Consider the following 14,886-nt stretch of genomic DNA (forward strand, 5'->3'; position numbering starts at 1 on the left):
GTCTTTCCTGGGCTGTGTTATTTCCGCAGGAACACCCAGTATTTACTCTGGCTACAAATAGAGCATCCTCACAAAGCCGAACTGCTGCATGTGACAGAGACTATCAGGCTGCAGTCGTCACAACATTCTGGTTATATTGATCTCATGCAACCTTTGAGGGACCTCGTGAAGATATCAGGTATGATAAATTTGAATAAACACACAGGTGTGGATCCTAAAACAAATCGCTCCAATCTGGGTAAATTAAGATTAGCATTTGCAGTTCCTTCTTTAGTCCCCTGGTTATGAAACAAAATCTGATATCCTGGGTGATCGCATGCTGTTGGGAAACCATGCAGTTTGATAGACTATTTGCATCAGGGAAAGGGGACAGAAAGACGAAGGACTTAAGGATTGCACTTCAAATTAAATTACTTACTAGAAATAAAGCGGAAAGTGAGCACCAAGAAAGCGGAAATGGCACAAAGAAATGTCTCATCGGTTGCATCACATGGTGCTCAAACCCCTGACGGTTCCACCACAGTCCTAATTTCATTCAAGGAGGGGGGCGCCTCCTTCGCTTTTCTGTATTCATTTGATTCCAGATTTGTTGTTCCTGGCCATGGACGCGGATCGCATTGTGACAATCAGTGCAGACATGGGGGGTAGGAGCAGAGGACCGAAAGACGAGGTGGACATGTCAGAACTTTTCGAACATCTACAGACATCTGCTGCAACTGTGGTCACACTGGGCACTGAGCCAGGAATTGTTTCGCATCAGCAAGTCAGCCTGGCTTGACGTTCCCAATACGACCTCACATCTAGAAGGTCGGTACCCCAGGCAGGGGATAACGCTCCCATGAACAATGTTTTACGCACCCTGGAAAAGTGGCCAACGCTCATGAACAGCACAGATCCCAAGCTGTCAAGGTAAGTGACCTGTATGAACTTTCTGCAGATATTGGAGCCACTTGATTCATCAGCATCTGAGTTGTGAAAAGGGGACTTTGTCACTGAGGTGCGTCGCAGAGACATTACAGTGATCTGCTACTGCAACACTAGGAGAAGAAATGTAGAGTTCCACACATGGAAGCCTTGGAATATTAAGTCTTAACTCCGATCTCATGTTTGCCTAATCTGTTGCATGTCAGTCCGAGTTCATCTCAGGAGCCACACACAAACTGGTATTAAACATCTTTAAGGTAAACACAGACAGTTATTTCTAGCCGTATACTACTGAACAAATTTAATGGGATGTGATCTGGATGGCCTGTGTTCTCATATTTTTTTCTTTCTCTCCATCTTTTAAGTTCCTGGGCAGATGGATCGGAGCTGGTTAATAATTTCTTAAGGCAGCAAATTGAGCATAATCCTAGTGCACAGGTTTGCGGTTTTGACAATATATTCATGTTATTCACTTTTTGTTATGTACACAATTAAACAGCGGACAGTGTACAACTATGAGCAGGAGATTCCACTGGGTGGACCTGTCTCTCTGGTTAACAACTGCATGCCATACATTTCCAGAATGGGAGTTGTTATCAGCTTCGGACTTCCTGGGGCCATTTTTACGCCGAGGCCTCTCTCTGGTATGCACATTGCCCTGAGATACACATTCTGTTTCTAAACAATGTTATTCCTTACCAGACAATAACATTTGTCTGGTTAAACAATATTTTAAGCTATTCTTTATCAGCTCACAAGTATTGAGATTTTTCTATTGTACATATAACAGTTGCCAGCTATGTTGTACCAGCTTTTCACCAGGATTAGCTATATCACCAGGTGTTTCATCAGGTTAAAAACAATGTTTTATATGTATTTGCCCAAATACACCACCCTGTCTCAGTATGTAAATAACTTAGAACATCCAGCATTCTCACAAAGCTGAATTGCTGTGTGCCACTGAGAACATAAACTCGTAGTTATTATTTCATTTAGATACCCTGATCTTATGCAACTTCTGCCTGCTTTACCACGGGTGAGAATTTGGCAGTTAATTGACTCCCTATGATGACTAAATATTGTTCATTGTTAATGTTTGTAAACAAAATAATTTTGTTCTCAAACAGAGGGATAGAGAACAGAAAACTTGGAGGGGTGGGGGGTTCCTTAACAGGACCTAATGGGAGGTATGTGACTGCGTTGTAAATTACATAACAAATTAGATAACGGTTAAAAAAAAACCCCCGAAAGAACTCTCCCATGGCTCTCTGAATGTTTGTTCAGTCGACTCCTAAGAAACAGGCCCATAAATTGGATTTAATGGGCGAAGTGTCAAACAGAACGTATCTGCTGGACAAAGACTCCATAAAGCCGGTTAGCTCAGTTTAACCCTTCCCTTCCTGGAAGGTTTAAACAGATAGGTTTTGGAAACAGGCCCACAGGTTTAGCAGTACAATAAGTGAATGTTAAATAAAATAGAAAAACTACATCAACTAGAAAAAACTGGATAAAATAGAAAAACAGAGGGTAACTTAATGCATATATAAGCTAGTTCTATTACAGATCCTGTAGTTTAAAATCATTGGTGTGTCAGGATTTGTAACAACTTGATAGACAGATGTGGATGCAGGACTTTTTAATTTGAGGATGGTATCTCTTAAAGGTAAACAAAGCGAGGAATTCATTGCAAGGGGACTACATTTTATGAAATGACATGATGGGGGTTTGCGTTTTCTCTCAGATTAGAAACAGGAACTTTTTCTGAACCACACAGAATAGGACAGCTAAGTATTGAGTAAAGGGTACAGAATTTAATAGAATGGTGACATACTATTAGATCTGGCACCCGGAAAGGTTTGTGTGGAGTGGTGCAATGTGTGGTCACTTTAATTCAAAGAGCATGCTGACATTCTTATAGGATAAATGTACTTTGATTTAAAACCTGCATTAACAAATTTTTGATTACACAGACAAGTCTATCCCCACCAGAGGTCGAAAGTATTTGTGTGTGTGCATGTGTTCTCTTGCAGGACAATCAGAGGCCCACGGAAGGAGAGGACAGAGAAATTGTGATAAAGTGTCTCATTAACTATTACATTTCTAATATAGGTTTCCCATAGGATGAAGATGGAACAATGGAAGGTGGTAAGGATTAATGGGGATTCTAAAAACAATTGGCTAAAATCTGTGCACAGACTAAAATTGAAAATGGGGTAACAAGCTTTGGTGTTTGTTTCTTGTGGGAGTGTTCAGTTAATTTCATTACAGGATACAATTCCATATGATTGAAAGGAGTTTTATCCTTTATTTATCTAAGCACATGAAAAACCATGAGCAAGAAAACGTCGAGCGACATACGAAACTTCTCTCATTGCCCCGACAGACCCAGACCCACAGACTGACGTCACTGACTGAGGCGTTTCAGTCCTTCCAAAAACATCCAGGTAGATAAGATTGGTCATCTTTAGCAGCAGTTCATGTTAACTTTCAAAGTAGATATTATCCATCATATGTTACTGGAGCCGTCACAGAAAATGTAATTAAGACCTTGAAAGAACCCGGTACATATATCCTATTAAAAAGTGTTATTTAAGATAACATTAGCTAATCCTTTATTTGTCCCACGACGAGGAAAATTATAGGATTAAAGCAACAGGCAGGTGCACACAACACAGACAAAATTACATAAGGATTGAAAGATATAAGAGGTGGATTAGGACAAAAAAAACACTTAACATAACATTATTATTATTATTATTATTATTATTATTATATTATTATTATTATTATTTAATTGCAATAATAAAATAAAAATCACAAAACCCAAAAGGTCAACAGTTTCATGATACATCAAACTTAAATGTTAAAAGTATCGGTATTAGATCGATATCGGTGATACTGCCCCTGTATTTACTTGGTATCGGATCGATTAAAAATTCCCGGTATCGCACACCGCTAATGGTCAGCAGCACCAAGTTCCTGGGGGTGCACATCACGGACAACCTCACCTGGTCTGTGAACACCATGTCACTGGTGAAGAAGGCACAGAAAAGACTGTACTTCCTGCGGAGGATGAGGAGAGCCCGCCTGCCCCCGCCCATCCTCAAGACCTTCTACAGAAGCACTATAGAGAGCATTCTAACCAGCTGTCTCTCTGTGTGGTGTGGAGGCTGCAGTGCCGCCGACTAGAAGAACGTGAGGAGAGTGGTGAAGACAGCAGAAGGGATCATCGGGGTTCCTCTTCCCTCCATTAAGGACCTTTCATCACAGCAATGTGTGTCCCGAGCCCGTAACATCATCAGAGACCCCACACACCCCCACCATGGACTGTTCTCAATGCTACCTTCTGGGAAGAGGTTCCGCAGCATTCGCTGCAGGTCCACCAGGTTTTGTAAAAGCTGAAACTATAACTGGACTCTGTACCACATGTGTCCTGCATTGTTTACATTTCAATTGATGTACTGTGAAATTACAGCAGCACTTTATCCTGTAACTTTATCCTGCATAGTTACTTTATTCTGAAATCCACTGCAATTCACTGAAATTCTCAAGCTGTATGCAAACGAAATTTTGTTCTGTATGCACTCTGTGCATACAAGATGACAATAAAGTTTGTCTAAGTCTAAGTCTAAGCATTGCATGATAATTTGGTTTTTATTCTGTGGTTTGATCGGATGGTAGTACTTTGACTGGTTCTATACATTTCTAAAATGACATCAATGTTTATCTGGTTTAAGACTTCTATAGTCATTTTCAGTCATTATATGGTGTAGCATACATTTAGTAGGAAATTTTTCAGTTTGGGAAACAATAACCCCTCTTCAGGTATAAGATTAACATTTTCTTGGCAGTTGCACATATATAATGGGATAACACATCACTGATGAAGGTACCTTCTTTTATTTGGTTCAAGTATATTTTAGGATTCAAATAGCTAAGTAACTTTTCAGTTTTCAAGTTGGGATATCTTACTTTTAAGGGGAAAATTTTAACTTAATTTGGTGTAACAAATATGTCTAGTATTTCATTTGGTTGTAGGTTTCTGTTCTGTTATGATTTTATTAATTATCAACAGAGGGGAGAGTGGTTTAGGAAATTCCATCTTATCATTTACACTTTGTTTGAGGGGTTCAAGAAATTAAATTAGTTCTAGCTAAGTTATTGATTTGATCTGTTAGATCAAAACAGAGGGAATTGTTGAGGAAAATATCTTAATTGTTATATCAATCAGGCATTTGTATGGAAGTAATAAGGAATTACTGGCCTCTGAAGCTGTGTCTCCTTTGAGGCAAAGTAAGCAGCTTGCAGGATGTCTTGAGAGTGGGTTTATGGCTATGAGGTCATTTGGCTTGAGCCCTGATAAGACAGTTTGAGTAATAAATTAGCCATACTGCATGGGAACTTTGAGGGTAGATCACGCTTGGGGCCATAGGGTCTGGGACCGCCCCCCCCCCCCCCCACAAACTAATCAGAACGGGCAGTCAGTCTTTTAAAAGATGTCTTTAGAGTAGTGTAAGACAGACAGAATCGTTTGCAGCACCACGAGGTAATATGGCGAAATGGTAATGTAAGTTTCTGTCTCCTTTTGGAATTCCAAATTGATTAAATGTGCATATTTTAAATGTTTACCTCTGATCATTGTTTCTCCTTTACTGCCAAATCTTAAACCGGGGTAAGGTGGTCTTCAGAGATAAGCAGGAGCAGGCCGGGATTAATATCTACAGTTGCTACACATCCACCTGGACACACCATCCCCATGACAGTGAAAATGACAAATCAAAAATGACAGTGAAACATGGTGGAGGAAGCATCATGTTGTGGGGAAGCTTTTCTTCAACATGAAGAGATAAGCCAATCAGAGTTAATGGAAATCAGAGTTAATACAGGGCAATGTATTTACCATCCAAAAAACCTGTTAGAGGCTGCAAAATACAATCAATGATTGATCATTCTCGACTCATTCTTAGTCAGTAATGAACACGCGCTTTGTAAAGATTAACAAGTGCTTAAAATGCTGCCAACATACATGTTCATTTAAAACTAGGTAGTGCCCAATTTGTCTAACATAATCTGTTAACCCTGTTTTAAAATGTCTAAATACGTTTAAATTTGTAAAGGAACCCGGAACATACCCAGAGCAGAGTCAACATCCTCCTGAGGTCATACTTCCCAGAACAGGTGATAAAGTCCCATATTAGTACCCTCCAAATGTAAATGCTAACAAACACACAGCGTTGCTCAAATTAATCCCTCTTCAACATTTCTTTTAAAAGGCATGATATTTTCTTTAACATTTGGGTACTGATTGCACTATATTTTTAATTAAACTGCTGAAAAGAAATAACACCCCATAAAATTAAATTTAAGTTTAAATTATTAGGTGTAAAAAGAATAAAAAACTCTTGAAAGATAATTTCACCAGCTGTTCAAGAATAACACAACCTTATGTAAAACTGACATAAAAGTCATAATTTCACCTTTCAAGTTTGAAAGGAGCACATCGATGGTTTTTAGGTTTTCTTTCCTCCTAAATACACTTTAATTTACTTAAAAAATTGTAAAATTACATTTAAAAATGGATGAATACATTAAAAACTTAACTTACTTCCATTTATTTTACATTTTTGTAACAATTTTTCTTGACATAGGAAATGTTCCCTACTGATTAAATGCGGTCATGTTCGAAGTCGGATTTTTCAGTTTGATTTCACGGTGCTGCAAAGAAAGACAGTTTGAGTTTTAAAGCAGCAGCAGCTGCAAAACTGGCCAAAGAAATGTAGTTTTCTATTATTTTTATTCAATCTGACAAATGAAGAATTGAAATACCCCATCTCAGTGCCCCTTCCTCATAATGATGAACATCATTTCTGATTAAAATACAGAAGGATTTTTTCACAGTTCAAGACCGATTTTGCTTTTGTTCCAACTGTGCTCTGCTTATTGATTTAAAGGAGAGAGGGCTGGATTTGAAAAGGTAAAGTCATGTCTTCCAAACTGAGGTAATGTATCTAATTCAAAGGATGTCACATGTATCCAAGTATTCAAAATACAATTCTCAGCTTTCATCTTTACTTTTTTATTCAATACAGATCTTAGATGTCAAACAAATGTCTGCTGCTTTGCAACGAGTTAGAACACTGCCGCCCGGTGGAGCTGAGAATAATGTTTTAAATGGTCCCTGATTGAGTTAGCAGGGGGGATCATTTCTATGTAACACTTTTGTAATGATGATATCGAAAGCTTAAGTAATAAAAGAATGAGTGAAATCTCCCTCTTTTCAGCGTTTACGATGAGAAGCACTCGGGCAATTGGATGTCCTGTGATCGATGTAGCCTCTTCTCTTATCGTTAGGACTGCTCTTAACAGATTAACTGCCCCCCTCCCAAACATGCAGTCTTTTTCTCCTCCTTTCTCACTGCTCCTCCTTCTGGCTGTCACACACCCACAGTCTTTTTCAGAAGATACAACAGGAGACTTGTCTCTCTGATTTTCTTTTTCTTAAATCTATTTTTTTAATGTCCACCTTTTCTGACACTCATCTTGCGACGTTTAGGTAGATTTGGTCTGGATTTGTTTGAACTGATTTGACCACCTGGCAGACGGACAGAAATGAAGAAGACTAAACTTAAGTTGAAGTTCTGGTAGTAAGATAGTAAATGAAGATGGATCTGGTGATTGCCTTTCTTCTGCTCTTTTGTGTTCATCCATCTGCAGGAGCAAGCCTCATCACAGGTAAACTATTCCCAAAAAATACACAACATTGGTCAAAGTCAAGAACTTTTCAATTAATTTGAGGATCTGTTTTTTATTTTTATGTTTTGGATTTGGGACTTTAAACTGGACTTTGATTCCTGAAGCAGACATATTTGAAGCGAGGGGTAAGCAGACAGCATATTATGAATCTGTCTTAGTATGTGCATGCATCATATTTTATGCAGAATATAACAAGTCGGGGGCTTTGGGATTTCAATGAAGCTATGTCAATGAAGCTATATATATATATATATATATATATATATATATATATATATATATATATATAGTTGTTGTTTTTTACTTGTCATGCAATACAACTATTTACACCTACTAGAACCTTTCCTATTTTGTTATATTAGTCACCTTCATTCCTCTTGAGTAAATATTTTGTGACCTATTCATAACAGTTACAGGTCCATATCTTTTGGAGTATGTTTCCATCAACTTCACATGTATGGAGGAGCAATCCTGCCATAATTAAAAAAAAACCATACAGAAATAAATGAAGGACTTAATAATATAAAATTGCTTGCAAAGTCAATAATATAATAAGCCAATAATATGAATTTGTGTGCCGATGTGACAAAATAATAAAAAGATGATATTTCTTCAACAATTGATAAATTATTCATCAAAAATATAGATTTTAACTTCCACTTTTATTTTTACTTTTCTTATTGCTTTTATGCTGACTTATATTTAACCCACTTGTTTTCTGTTATACATTTTTATTGAATTCTTTATGTTGTCTTTGTGTATTTATTGCAAGTGGGGTTTTTTTGTTCCGTATCTCCACTGCAACTTTTTTTTATTGTTTCATATTTATTCATACCAACATTTTTAAAAGATATTTTTATTTTTGTTTCATACTGATTTACACCACAAAATTTTTAAAGCATGTTTTTACTCCACCATGAAAATTTCTTCTTCTTTTATTTTAACATTCTTCTATTTGTGAAACAATGATTTATTTCTGCCTCTAACGTTTCTAACTGTTTTTTTACCCACAGAATTTTTGCCTGCCCTTGTTATTTCCTTCTACCCTTTTTCCACTTCGCATTTTTCTACTTCATATTATTTTTTTCCACTTCGTCCATCTGACCGCAGCCGTTAATGTTAAAACAATGACAGGGAGGGAGGGAGGCGGCTTTCACCGGCAAAGCTTCACAACTACTGGCCAAGGCCTGGCTCCCCGGAAACAAGCCTGCATCAGAGCAGACGACTGGCCGCTTTCCCAGAATGCACCACGGCCGCAGCTTGATTCTGGATAGCGCAAACAGAGCTCACAGTGGTAAGTTAAAAAGTACCTTTTCTGCTGCTGTTGTTCTTTAAAAGTATGTTTTCAGATCTTTTGAAACGAGAACATTATACTTTTAAGCTGCACTGTATGGCTGGTTTACAGAGTTGGTGTGTAATTAAAAAACAAGTCCGACGTTGAGTAGACCAATAAACCGCAGACCTCCGAGGCTAACTGCAGCCAGGGCTAAAGTTAGACGGTATGTAGTACCCTTCTATCGGCCTAGTCGTATGTGAAGTACCGCTGGTTCTGATGGCATTTTTTTGTTGTTTTAATTCGCCAAAACGTTCATTTGTTTTCTGTTTATCTGACTGACTTGTGTTGCTTTGCTAGCCCATCTGTGCCAACTGGTAGGCATTTTAAGATTGACAGCCTGTTTCCTACTTTTATCTTTAAAAAACATTGAGGATAGTATTAAACAAGTGATAAGGTTGAAACTGTGACTATTTCTCTATAAATCATTGAAATGAAAACACAATTTTAACATATTAGTAACAGTATGGCAGTAGGGTTAAGCTACTTTGTTGTACCTATTGACCACCGCATTGATTATTAAGAAGGAAAAGTAATTTCTATGTCTGCCCACCTTTACAGTGATCTATAAATTATGTGCAATTAGTTCTGTTCATTCTTTCAGTGAAATGCCAAAAATAATCAATACATCTTACAATGAGAATCTTTACATTATAAAAAATACTATAGTTAATATTAGAGAAGGGAAGCCATTTGTTACGTTTACTATACTTGACCAGTTTTACAGGAATATACATTTTACTTTTTCTTTCCTGAGAACTATATTAATCTACATGTTACCCAGGTATAGAAGGCCCATGGATGGCCACGGGAGATAGAGGTGCTGGTGACCCTCTACCGGCTGGCCTGCGGTGCATCCTATAGTGCAACAGCTGTCATCTTTAGGATGCCCTTCTGTGCCAGGTGGTACACAGAGTTATACACTCCCTGATGGGGACCATTCAAAAATGTATTTTCTTCCCAAAAAGACAAGATTTGGAGGGAGTGGGTGCTGGTTTTGCCCGCCTTGCCGGGAACGAGGCCTTCAAAGCAGCAGTTGGTGCCATTGATGAGTGCCATGTGCGAATTGTTCCACATGCTGACCCACAAAAGAAATGTTATTTAAACAGAAAATTCTTCCCCTCAATCATCCTGCAGGATGTGTGTGACACACGGAGAAAGATTTTGAATGTTTACTTCGACCACGTCGGCTCTGTCCATGACTCACTGGTACTGCTGCGCTCTCCGTTGCATAAAAATGCCTAATACCCACCAGAGGGCTTTTTTTCTACTCTGCGATGGTGGGTTCCCAAGTCTCCGGTACCTGATCACCCTCCTGACGCCCTATCGCCAGCCAGTTGCCAGTAGGATCTCTTACCTTCTTGTCATTAAATAGAGCCAACAATGACACACAATTGATACATAGATTATATGAATTGGATAGAAGATTAAGATATATCAGCATATTACCTAAATTACAGGTTATTTTATATTTGGTACAGTCCAAGTGGAGGCACGCTACAACAGGCACCACGCCAAGGCGAGAAACATTATTGGGCATGCCTTTGGTGCTCTAAAGACGCGGTGGCGTTTAATCTTCTTTAGGGCGCTGGAGGTCCGCCCAGCGTTTGCCCCAAAAGTAATCAGTGCCTCCTTCATCCTCCACAATATTAGTATAGAGGCAGGTGACCAGCTTGATGTGAAGGAGGAGGTCGACCCAGTAGAGAAAGGCCATCTTGTGGCCGAAGACAGCTGTCTGGAAACTGCCTCCGAGCCAGAATGGCAGCCCAGTTCTGCTCCAGCAGAGCTGGCTGCATGTTTAAGTGAACATGACTACATCTGACCTAACCTAGATCAGTTGTTGTCATGTACACATGCTGCTTCATTAAAAAAATTTTCCTGTAAAAATACATTAAATAATCAGTAAATTAATTTCCGTTCCTATTATTTTTCAATTGTTTGTTTCTGGGTGTTGTCTATTTGTCTAAAGGTGTTTATAAAAGTTAATTCTTTGTTTTAAATCATATGTTAATAATTTTTTTGAACATGTTACATCTTTCTCTCTTTCTCCTCTCAATTCTTCGTGTCCTCACTCAGAAGAAACTCACTTAGATGTATACTTAAAAACATGTATAGATTTTATTTATAACTTGTCAACAAGTTTTTCAAAAGGGGACAAATATTTATTGGCCCTTTCCGTAGCCTCCCTCTCCCTTGCTTCCTCCCTAGCTAAGGCTGCCCTCTCTCTCCTCATCGCTCTCAGTTTGCTCCTTCAGGAAGTCAAGCTGAGACCATCAAGTCAAATGGTTTGTCATTTTAGTTAATCTGTACAATATCCTTCAACCCTGAGTTTTCTCAGGTAATACCAGAAATGTGGTGAGAATAATACATAATGTGAGCTAATATTATGCAGGGAGTTTTGTTATTTTACCTTATATTTTTTCACCACATCCCGCCACTTCTTTTTGGCCTGCTTTGGTGTGACCTGCAGGCCAGAGGTTCTCACAAAATCACTAGTTGAATAGAAAACACAAGACTTGTCACAAGAGCTGAACATAAACATTTAGGCAGACATAAATAAAAATTACTTACTGCTATCTGGTTTTGGAGGAGTTCCTCCTGCCAGTAAATAGGCCCTTTTAAACAATGGATGACGTAAAAGCAAACTAGAGTAATTGATTGTAAAAATAGTGGGGGAGACTAAAACCCTTGACCTTTATGCTGCTGTGTATATAAGTGTGTTATCAGACAGGTTGTTGATCTCAGCCTGCGGCTTTCAGAGTGTTTGTTCATGTGCGCGCCTCCAACTATCCATCTGTGTCTGTCTCGCCCAAAGTAGCTGCTGTTATTTTGGCCTCTAAAAATATTTGCAACCACTCCAAGTATTACTTTATAACTTGACTCTGCCTTAAACCTTTCCACAACTTCCTCCTTGACCTGTCTGCTGTATTCCTTGGTCTCACTGATGCATTTTGCTCACTTCTGTTCTCCAACAAACCTCCACACAACAGCTGGATTCATACTGAAATGACATTAAACACAGGTGGATTCCATTTAATTAGGCTTCTTCTGAAGGTAGTTGGCTGCTCTGGATTTTATTTAAAGAAAGCAGAATACAGGGGGTCAAATACATGTTTAGACATTTTGCTTTACAGATCAGTATTTGTCAAAATACATGTGAAAGCCATGTGTTTTGTTTTTCTTTGGCATCACAGGTATGTTTTTCTTGGCACATCAATCATAAACATATTACTATGCTCATGAATTATTAGGCAAATAAACGTTTTTCTAAATAATAGTGTATTGTGTGTATTGTTCACTACACTAATACTTAATGGGAAATGTGCTGCATAAAAATCTAACTAAAGTTAGAAATTATGTTTGAGATGACTTTTAAGAGAAAGTTCAACAAATACTAATTAAAGTAAAATATATAGTTACAAATAAATAAATAATAGCACAGGTGTTGTACTGAGTATGGTTTCCTGTCTGGGTCATTCACTGTGTGTCTTTGCTTGTTCTCCTTTTAAACAGTGCTGCAAAATCCTACACTTCATTCATATCATCCATGATTTAATAAATTCGATCTGAAGCTGACAGAAAACAGTTGAGTTTCAGTGGCACCATTTTCCAGATCTGTAATGTTCTTGGAGTGCAGATGCGGTGTGTCAGATGCTCAAAGGTAAAGGTGAGTCGGACTGGGCAGGGAAACACTTGCCACGCCAGGCCAGGCTGGGCACCGGAAACTGGTACTTGCTGAAATGATCAAAAAAAGGTTTTTGAGCATTTTCCTCTCAAAGGAAAGTCAATTGTGACCTTATTTTAAAAAGCCCCCTGTCAAGCACCAGTGCCTTTTATACAATTTCTGAAACAACCTTAGAAACACCCTGATTAGTGTGCAGTTTGGCTGTAAAGGCATTGCTTTGCAAAAACATTCCTGCCCCTGGAACCTTTTTTACATTATATCGTATGACAACAAAGTTGTACTTTGATAGAATCAATGCAGAGTCAATACAGGATTCTCAACACTGAGTTCAGAGCTAATGAACAGTTATTCAGTCTACAATCAAGCGCAGTCTGCAAAAATACTCAAACATTTCTAGAGACTGTCCATTCTAGTGGCATTAAAAATTAAAATTTGCATCTGATGCAAGTTATCTCAGAGAAGAACAATTAACCGAACAGTACTTAAAATGAAAGCATGATCAGCCACTTAAAATGCTTAAAAGCAGATAAAGTATCACCTAAAAAAGGTCTCAATGTGTGGATTGGTTAAACCACGCACAGTATAATAAAAATTATTTATCTATTTAGGTAACAGCTTTCCTCATCTGTAGCTCTTCCTGTCTATGTCTTTAATGCAGTCCCCGTCACTAAGCCTTACCTTTAGCTGAGCGATGTGTCTCCGGTGGAAGGGTCCACAATGTGGGTGCGATGCAACCTGGAAAACGGGAAGGGGCCAATACAGTACGTATGGCAGCACGATATTATGCAAAGCTTGTACAAATGTAGCCCGAATAATTGCATCTGTCAGATTTGTATTCGTAGACAATCGTGTGTTTATCACAAAAAATGGCATAAAATACCAATAAAACACAGCTAACTTTGTGGTTGTAGCATGAAAGTATTTGAGGAACTTAAAAAGGAAATGGCTGCTTGTGAAAAGAACTGTGTGTGTGCCTGGGCTTTTCGTCTCTGATTGGCTGCATCCATGTTCTGTCTCTACAGTTGGTCCGGACATTCTCCGGATAAACGTCACCCCATACACTGTGACAGAGCGGGGGTACTCAGCTCTGGAGAGAAAGACGGTCTCATTGATGTGTCAAGCCTAGTCCAATTCAGTCAGTCAGTACGTTTGGTTCTACAACAACTTCTAGGTGTACAGCGGGCCGCAGTTCACCATCACCAAGATCCTTTGCATGCACACGGGAGACTACGCCTGATTGGCCCAAAATACATACCTGAACACCCAGTCCAAAAAAACATCAGTTTTACTGTCTACTGTGTTAGGGATTATGAGATTTACAGAGACTGGACTGCAAAATCGGTGTTATGGAAAGATATAATCAGTTGTTGTATTAATCAGGCATTTTTATAAAAGCAATAAGAGTACCTATGTTTTAATTACCAACATGTGGCTTGGAGTTTACAGAAGGTGGGGGTTTTGCAGACTCACTCAAAAAGCAATCAATTCATTCAAGCTCTTGTAGAGACCAGGCACGAAGAGACATCGGAGTTTTATGGGGGACCTTTCAAAATGGCTTCAAAACAGGTTGGAAAGCCTTTTTATGGTTCTTAATGTTTATCTTGGTTAACTCCTAAAAATCCACCTGGGCTATTAATTAAAAGTTAGTCCCTGAAGTTGACGTGGGAGAACGCACTTGCTTTGCCTGTGAGTGGATAAGCCCCTGGAGACCCCTCCCTGAACACTCCGGGACAGGCTGCTCATGTCATGATTTGGGTTTTGTTATGGCTTATGTTTGTTATTTGATTAATTAGTTCTCTCTCCTGTCTTAGTATTAGCTCATTTTCAATTTATTATTTCCCTGTGTTCTGTTTAGTCTTAGTTTGGTTTTCGAGCTTAGGTTTGGTCTTTATGGTTATTTTGGTTCTGGATTAGTCTAGTTTAAGTTTCTGTTTTGGTTTAGTGATTCTCTTCATTTTTAACCAATTCTGTCATAGGTTTAGTTTCTGTTTTAGGTTGGGTTTGTCTTGATTTATCCTGAAACTGTTTTAGTTTATCTGTTTTTCACCTGCCAGTCATTCAGTTTCACATCTTTTTGGACACAGTCCTCCCATTTTTGGCTTGATGCCCCTCTTGTTTCCACCTGATTGTTTTCTGTTTAATAAATCCCTTTTGAAATATCATTATTTTTGTCCGGCCTGAATACTGGATC

The 14,886-nt window shown here is 38.6% G+C and overlaps 2 long non-coding RNA genes across 2 annotated transcripts; both read left to right on the forward strand.

Moving 5' to 3' along the window:
• Positions 1-7,177: 7,177 nt before the first annotated feature.
• On the forward strand, positions 7,178-8,817 carry LOC118562396. Its single transcript, XR_004930600.1, has 3 exons — positions 7,178-7,656; positions 7,782-7,802; positions 8,691-8,817. It is a non-coding gene; the product is annotated as an uncharacterized LOC118562396 (long non-coding RNA).
• An 18-nt stretch (positions 8,818-8,835) lies between these two features.
• Positions 8,836-14,510, forward strand: LOC110368021. Its single transcript, XR_002427861.2, has 3 exons — positions 8,836-8,971; positions 13,354-13,456; positions 13,718-14,510. It is a non-coding gene; the product is annotated as an uncharacterized LOC110368021 (long non-coding RNA).
• Positions 14,511-14,886: the final 376 nt, after the last annotated feature.

Source organism: Fundulus heteroclitus, unplaced genomic scaffold, assembly GCF_011125445.2.
Source record: "Fundulus heteroclitus isolate FHET01 unplaced genomic scaffold, MU-UCD_Fhet_4.1 scaffold_905, whole genome shotgun sequence".
In the NCBI taxonomy this organism is placed as follows: domain Eukaryota; kingdom Metazoa; phylum Chordata; class Actinopteri; order Cyprinodontiformes; family Fundulidae; genus Fundulus; species Fundulus heteroclitus.